The sequence below is a fragment of the Arachis ipaensis genome, chromosome B01, assembly GCF_000816755.2.
Source record: "Arachis ipaensis cultivar K30076 chromosome B01, Araip1.1, whole genome shotgun sequence".
In the NCBI taxonomy this organism is placed as follows: domain Eukaryota; kingdom Viridiplantae; phylum Streptophyta; class Magnoliopsida; order Fabales; family Fabaceae; genus Arachis; species Arachis ipaensis.
This window is the reverse complement of record NC_029785.2, coordinates 71,712,715-71,721,528: the sequence shown is the minus strand read 5'-3', so window position 1 is coordinate 71,721,528 and position 8,814 is coordinate 71,712,715. Positions and strand designations below refer to the sequence as shown.

The following is an 8,814-nucleotide window of genomic DNA, read 5'->3' as shown; positions in this document are numbered from 1 at the left end:
AAACCGCTGTTATTTTTAGGGTAAAAATTGTATTTTTTGGTTGGTTAAAATGGCGTTTATGAACTGCCATTGTTACCTTGACAAAGCGGCATTTTGGTTGGTTAAGACGACATTTTTGGTTGGCTAAAATGGTATTTTTGAACCATCATTTTTACCAAGTTAAAAGGATATTTTTGAATCGCCATTTTACCCTAACAGAGGCATTTTTATTGGTTAAAACGACGTTTTTATCGGATAAATGTGGCATTTTTTTATCGCTTAAAAAGACAGTTTTTACGGTTGTTTTTATCGCTTTAAACAAATAGTTTTTTATTAAAATTTTACAATAAAATAAAATCATAATTCATAAACAAAATATTATGTAACTCATAAATAAAGTATTGAACATAATATATGATTTTTTAATATTGAAAATCAAAAGTAATACCTCCTATACAAAGTAACAAACATAACATCATTTTTTAACTATAAATATCTTAACATATAACTCTTAATACATAAAAGCTCCATGATATTTCACACTACTCTGTTGCTCGTTCTAGAAGACCTACTTCCTAACTCTTTTGGCGATGGAATTTCACTCTCTTGATCCAATTACTACAACAAAAATATAATTTAAAAACATAATAAAAAAGAATAAAGTAAGACACAGCCACAGAAAGTCACTACTGAATAAACACTATATACTATATACTATATAATCGCATATATAATTATGTACCAAAGTACCCAATAATAAGAAACTCACTTTCATATATTAGAATAAAACAAACTTGTCCTCTGTCTCTAACCAAAAATCAAGGGCCTTCCCTTTGTGCTATTTAATAGTAGGATGAATCTCCAATACCTGTATGTGTTATAATAAAGAAATAAGATTGAAAATGAGGCATCCACATTTCTCATTCTTATTTAATTATAAATAAATAAATCATGTTAATTAGAAGATACCTAGTAAACCAACCTGCGTCCTAACTGAACTTCAGTATAAGGTATAGGGAAAAAAATCAAGAAGCAACAAGAAAAGGGTCTACTAAAGCAACCAAGTTACAACAAACATTTAGTAAACTTCATTGATCATTAAATTCTCTGCACAAGAAAATGTACCTTCTGAGCTACAGCTAAAGTTGCCTCATCTCGACTAACACATCTGAGTATGATCTCAGGAACCTCGGATATGACCCCCTAATCACAACACCCAAAATAGATATTCAGATGAGGAGAAAGAATTTATCAGAGTATGAAAAAGAGAACAACAGTAAATATAAATATACTAATTTAGATAACAAAAGAGATGTATACTATTTGACCGCCCCAATCAGATCTGAAATCCATACTCTTCAGACATGTTCCTTTATAAATTGAAAGATAGAAGAATAATAGATAGTGTATATCAAAATATATTCATTTATACAAATTACTTCAAAGCTAACTGTTGTATATGGACGTATGAACTCGTTGAAACCCTCACACCGAGCAAGTCACAACCAATGATGTACAAACCTAGAACAAGTTACTGGACACCTTCCTGTCAATAGAAAATAGAATGAGGTCAACAATGAACTACATAGAGAGCAAATATTCACCATTTTATAGCAAGTTGCATCTAGAAATGGACTAAATGGCTAAAGTACAATCTAATTAAGTCTTGCACAATTTTATTCTAATCACACAACAATGAAGAATAAACTATCAAAAGTATATATATTAAAAGTATCAAAACAATAGTAAGTTGCATCTAGAAAGCATTGCATTTTATATAAAAAAGTAGAGAAGAATTAAAGTAATGAACAAGATTTAATTTCATTGAAAAAAAACAATCACTGTACATACACATGAGCTGCATCAATATATATATAATAGCTTCTAAAACCACTTATGAAATTACTCAAAAAGAGGTCCTCAAGATATATTATAAAGAATTGAAACTAAATACTGCTTATACTACTTATAAATAATGTACAGTCCCAGTTCAACAAGAATAAAATAAATTCATGGACTTTGAACTTTGAACTAGCAAGGAAAGATGTTGCTATGAATAGTAAATAATATTCTCACTAGTAAATAATATCTTAATAGAAAATCCAAATTCAGTAGAATTGTATTCAAAACAGAAACGCCTTGCCTTTAATCATAGCTCCCTCATCTCTTCTAAAACCTCAAACTTGTGAAATTCCCAATTAAACATATCATTCAACAATAAAAAATGCAAATCATATACAAATCATGATTAATTTTTTTATAAATTATAATGAAAGCTTAATATACAAAAATGTTATCATAATCAGAAGAGTAAGAGCAAGAAGTAGTGGAAGAGTAAAGACTTAAGAGGGATCTTGAAGAATTGTGAGTGCTTTGGCCTTGAAGTGGTACCTAGGGGCACGAGGTATAACCTAGCCGGGACCCATGTGGAACTGACCGGGAGTATAAGTGAGTGGAGGGTCGTTGTTGTAGATGTAGCGAAGGAGATGACCGCAAGAGTTGCAGATCATCTTGGTCCTATTTCGTTGGATGCCCCAGATCATGATTAATTTTTTATACATTAACATCCTTGAACATTCCCTGCCGCACTTACAATTTATATTCTTCTTTACAAACTATTTTGGAAAGAACAATAACATACAAAAGTATATTTTCAAAAACATCCTCATAAGCCAACCAAATATGGTGCATTGTGAATGCTTTATCTATTAGTTTATTATGTCATTTATTAATTTTTGTTACTATTAGTATTAGGAAAATTATAATAAAAAAGCAAATCCTATACATATTCATTTACTATACATAATCTGTGGTTTAATCCTACACTTAACAAGCAAGCAATATGACCAGGACTGAAACTAACAATAGTTCAAACTAAACCAACAAAGTCATCCTCCTGCACCTTCAAATTATAGTGTACCTTGAAAGTTTCAACTTTAAGAATATTAAAGTTTTTTTTCCTATTATTATTTGAAAATTTATCAACTCGAATTATGCACATACGTTTACCTCTACACATATTTTCCTCTTTGTTTACACGTATGTATCCCATTAGTCTGGAAAGCTCTGAAGTAGTGAGTTCTCTCATTGGTTTTCTAATGTTTGTCCAAACATTGTTTATCTATACTGGTATTGAAGTATCAATTAATGTGAATTCAAAACATACACAACAGTGTTAGTTGGGGAATAATATCAAACAGATAAAATGCAGAGAAAGAAGAGAGCTTACAAGGATGTTGAGTTTCCCTTGGAATTAAGAACACATAGAGTCCATCAGCTTCTCCCTCTAATGAGGAACAGAGACATCGCAAACAGATCCAGTAACCTCAAAACCAGAATTATTTCATTAGATGAGAGACGTAGTGAGCTGAGCTTCATTCCTTGCATACGTGTGCACTGTTGCTCCAAACCTAATCATTTCCTTTACAATGGCGTGACTTTTTTTTGAAGAGAAAGCAAAGTGTTGTGTTGTACTAATTTCGGACAAATGATGCAAATTATGAGATTACTCAGTTTAATAGAACAAATTAGGTCTCGAACTAAATAAAATCAGAAGCAAAAAAACAACAACATAATAGAAAATGCAGCAGTAACAAGCTAACAACAACAACATCACAAAGATCAATGAAAATTAAAATACACAATAACAAAAAAAAGAACCAACATTCTTTATTTCTTCCTACTAGAGCATGAACTAGATCTAAAAGTATGAAGAGGAAGGAAAAAATCAAAGAAGATTAAGTAGATTACCTATTAGCAGTGACATAGATGGTAAAACCAAATTGTAGAAGCTTGCTAAAGGCAACAACAATGATGTTACTTGCCGAGGTGAGGAGATGAGCTAGATTGAAAATTAGATCATAGAAGGCAGTGACAATGGTGTTGCCTGCGATGGTGTAGAGATAAGTGACGGCGGTGAAATGAGCGACGACAAATCTTCATATGAAGCCAAATTGTTGAAGCTCGCTGAAGGCAACAACAATGGCATTGCTTGCGGCGGCGAGGAGATGAGCTAGATTGAGAACTAGATCCTAGAAGCTCATTGAAGGCAGTGACAATGGTGTTTTTTGTGATGGCGAGAGATGAACGATGGTGATGAGACAAACGCTGACAAATCTTCAAATCAAAGCCACATCGTAGAAGCTCACTGAAGGCAGTGACAACGGTGTTGCTTGCAGTAGCAAGGAGATGAGATGCAACGAGGGGATGAGCGACAGTGAGGAGTTGAATGACAAATTAGTGGAAGATGAACAATGGCAAGAAATTAGAGTTCGTCATTGACATCATCCTCACTTTCTCATATGCAACAATACTAATCACAATCTCATATGCAACATTGTAACACGCTTACTGTTAGAATGTCACGCTTCCGGCTGCGCCACTCTGATAGTGAGAATGTTACGACGACTTCCATATATATTTAATAATAAGATATGAGCCTTTAGCTTAAAACCATATTGCTATTTTCTTTAAAAAGAAAAACCAAAAATACCTTTTATTTCAATCAAATATGCATATATAACTAAAATCAATCACAATCCTCATATATATACAAATATACGTAACTTACAAATATACATACATGCATATCAATACAAATTAGGATTCCTATCCCTCTTACAAATATATAATAATAACAAAGGCAAGGAAAAAGTAATAACTAAGCTAATACAACAATATTGTGTAAGCAAAAACGTAAGGTCTGTTTACAAGCTTCTTCATCCGTCTCCTGAAAAGAGAAGTCTGTAGGGGGTGAGAACATCGTCCTTGCTGGTTCTTAGTAGAGGGTTTTTAAGATTTGTCAAAAGAGGATACGTATAAATAAAACTAATTTCGATTGCAGTGATTATTGTTCATCTTATGAATCTATTCAAAATTTTAATAATTAATTATCCAAAAATTCAAAGCTCACTTCTTTAGTTAAAAGAATTTGAAAACTCAATTAATATCTCATAATATAATTAATTTCAACCTCTTGCTCAACATATAATCGAAACTCATTACGGCCTCCGGCTCAACTCAAATCAACTCGGCCTCCGGCCTAACTCAAATCAAATCACCATCAAAACTCAATCTCAAAATAGAATCAATTACCAGCAACAAACAATACAAGGCAAATACAATCAGAGAACAATTATAGCCAGTACAACATCAGGAACAACCTCCAGCATCACCCGCGCCAGCATAAAGGATCTCTCAGTTGTTCAAACACAATAAAAACAATACAAGGAATACACAATCAGAGAGAATAGCTACATCAATTAGTTCAATTAGCATATAGATACAATTATTCAAATAGACAAGCCAAATCCAAGATGCACACCTAAGCAATACACACAAATGCAAATGATGCATGCCTGCCCTATGGCAATGAGCTCATCTGTCAGTTATACAGCCAAATCCAACATGTCCGGAGCAAGTGAAATCACTCCACTACATCTACCCAGAGAGGTATATCTTGCAAACAAAATTATTCCGCTGCGGTAAGTGGAATCACTCCATTGCAAGTAATAGCAAACAGAATCACTCTGCTGCGACAATTGGAATCACTCTACTACAAATAATGGCAAACAGAACCACTCTGCTGCGGCAAGTGGAATCACTCCACTACAATTCATAAGCAAGTAGAATCACTCAATTGCAGCAAGTGGAATCACTCCACTGCAAGTAAATCATTTTCAAAATCATTCTCTTCATAGCTCAATCATAATTAAACATAACCAAGAATCACTTTTCCTCAAATCATTTTCCTTTAAAACCAAAATCCAAATTTTTATAACATTTTCGGAAACCTTCAAAACGATGTCACTTTAAACCCGTTCCTCTTTCATAAACTCATATTTACTCATTCAAAAACCCCCAAATCAATTTCAAAACCATTTTCTAGTTTAATTCTCTTTCAAAAGACTCAAGAAAATATTTATTTTAAATTACTAAATACTTTTCAAAACATAACCCTTTCATAAATTAAAAGTAATCAAATGAAACTTTTTCTTAAGTGTACTAACTTTTCAAAGACTCAAAATCATCTCTCTTTACCAATGGAATTCAAATATTATAAATTCACCAAACTCCTCAAAAGAAAATCCTTTATTTCAAACCCAAAACATAATTCATTTCTTTTCTTCATAAATCAAAATCAAATAATATAATTCTTGAATCCAAATTTTTCTAAATAATACTTCAAACCAAGTCTCGAATTTTTATAAAAATTTTGGCAGCATCTCCTCTAAAATACGGTCTTTGCCACCCTTCAAGGGTCCCAACAACCAAACCAAACATCTCTCGGTCATCTAAATCATTTCCAATTAAATCATTATCTTAACCATTTGATAAACCCCAATTTTGTGGTTTATCTTGTGCTTAATTTAGGAGATTTTATCAACTTATCTCACACTTATTCAATGAAATAATATGGTTTCGCAATTCTCCCTAAATTTGTGCTTAAGAGTAAAAACATGCTTTTTAGGCCTTTAATTTGCTAAATTTAATTCACTTTAATTCTATTTGAGGCCTTGATATGTTTGTTGAGTGATTTCAGATTCCTAAGGCAAGGATTGGATGGAAGAAGTGAAAAAAAAGCATACAAAGTGGAGATTTCATGAAGAAATGAGCATTTGGAGTATTCAGAGCGACGCGCACGCGTGACAGACACGCACACATGAAGAGGTGCATCGTCGAAGGCAACACGTACGTGTGACATGACGCGTATGCGTGATAAGAAAAAGCTAGACGACGCGTACACGTGACCCATGCGTACGCATCACAAGCAGCGCATGACCTCATTAAAGTGAATACGCTGGAGGAGATTGCTGAGCTGCCCAAGCTCAAATCCAACTCATTCCTAAGACTATTTGATGCAGAACTCAAGATGGGTCAAGGGGGGAGCAATTAGTTAGGGTAGGAAACATGCCTTAGGTTAGTTCTAGAGAGAGAAGCTCCGTCTTCTCTCTAGAATTAGGATTCTTAGGTTAATTTTCCTCTTAGATTTAGGTTTAATTTCTTGTTCGCATCTTGTTTTTTTTATAATTTCTTGTTTCTATATCTTTGTTCTCTTAGTTTATGTTGTTAATTTCCCCTTGATGCCTCTTTTTATGTTGATGAACTCTTGTTGGATTTGGATTTCCTTTAATGCAATTTTGATGTTTCTTTGTTTATTGTTGCTTAATTGAGTGTTATTGTTAATTTCTTGTATTGAGTAGTTGTAGATTTTATTATTCTTGCAATTTACCATGCTTTCCTTTTATACCTTCCAAGTATTCGATAAAATGCTTGGTTGGATGTTAGAGTAGATTTTTGAGCATTCTTGTCTTGGAAAGAGAAATTAGGCAATCTTGAGTCATTAATACCCAACTTATATTAGTAATTTAGAGTTATTAGTTAATATTGTTTCGACTCTAATCTCTTGCTAATCCAATTAGTGAGTTGATTAGGACTTTTGGATTGAGATTAATTAGTCTTATTTGACTTTCTCTCATGTGAAGATAACATTATACATTCTTCCAATGTTGGAGATGACTAAATAGGATTAGCTCTTGTTAATTATTGTATGATAATTAATGACTAGGATAGAAAGCCTATATTCTCAATCCTTGCCATGAATTTCTCTCTTTATTAATTGCTTTCTTTAGTTGTTTGCTTTATTTTCTTGTCATTTATTTTCTTGCCCCCTTATTTGCAAACCACCTCTTGGATACCATAACCAATAATGTGCATACCTCACTGCAATTCTTTTGAGAGAGGACCCGAGATCTAACACTCTCGGTATTTTTATTGGTTTGCACTCGTGACAAACAAATTAAACTTTGATTGAGCATTACTTGTCGGTTGAAAACTATACTTGCAACGAGGTTATTTCTCTTTTACCGAGAAGAAATTCTTAACCAATGGTTTTGCTCTTTCACCATTCTAACCCAACTTAACGAAACCAACAAAAACCTAGAATTCAAACAACCAATCCAGTAAATCACAATAATTCAACCTCGATTATCAATACGTGTTCAAATGCTCAATAATCATTATAGCAGAATTCAGAAACCGATTTAATCGATCATTTATCCAAAACAACTTAGTTTAATCAATAAGGCTCACATAATTATCAAAAGTATATTAATTGCATCAATATCGATTTATAACAATTCTTGAGAATAAAATAAGTTTAAAGAAAGTGCCCCTACCTCAATTGTCAAAATCTTAAAGCTATGAAACGCGTCAAAAATCCCTTTTTCCTACTGGCCTGCTGGTGCGCAGAAATTGTGATTACACTTTGATTATGTAAAATTCATCGCTCTTTCTTTCCCTGGTAATGGCGCCAAAAACATGATGCCAATACCATGGTTCACAACTTCGCACAACTAACCAGCAAGTGCACTGGGTCGTCCAAGTAATACCTTACGTGAGTAAGGGTCGAATCCCACGGAGATTGTTGGTATGAAGCAAGCTATAGTCACCTTGTAAATCTCAGTCAGGCGGATATAAAATAGTAATGGGGTTTTCGAAAATAATTAATAAAATAAGGATAGAAATACTTATGTAAATCATTGGTGAGAATTTCAGATAAGCGAATAGAGATGCTTTCGTTCCTCTGAACCTCTGCTTTCCTGCTATCTTCATCCAATCAGTCTTACTCCTTTCCATGGCTGGCTTTATGTGATACATCACCATTGTCAATGGCTACTTTCGGTCTTCTCTCGGGAAAATGATCCAAATGCCCTGTCACGGCACGGCTAATCGTCTGGAGGCATCACCCTTGTCAATTGTTTCATCTTATCCTCTCAGTGAAAATGGTCAACGCACCCTGTCACGGCACGGCTATTCATCTGGAATAGGATTTAG

At 33.4% G+C, this 8,814-nt stretch overlaps 1 long non-coding RNA gene across 6 annotated transcripts; it reads right to left on the bottom strand.

The window, feature by feature from the left end:
* On the bottom strand, positions 431-4,208 carry LOC110271415. 6 transcript variants are annotated; one of them, XR_002362127.1, is made up of 4 exons: positions 2,371-4,185; positions 1,419-1,525; positions 1,105-1,182; positions 734-847 (listed from the first exon to the last, which is right to left on the bottom strand). It is a non-coding gene; the product is annotated as an uncharacterized LOC110271415 (long non-coding RNA). The 6 variants fall into 6 exon arrangements; XR_002362125.1 differs by adding an exon at positions 431-597 and having other exon boundaries at positions 749-847; positions 1,105-4,187; XR_002362128.1 differs by having other exon boundaries at positions 1,300-4,208.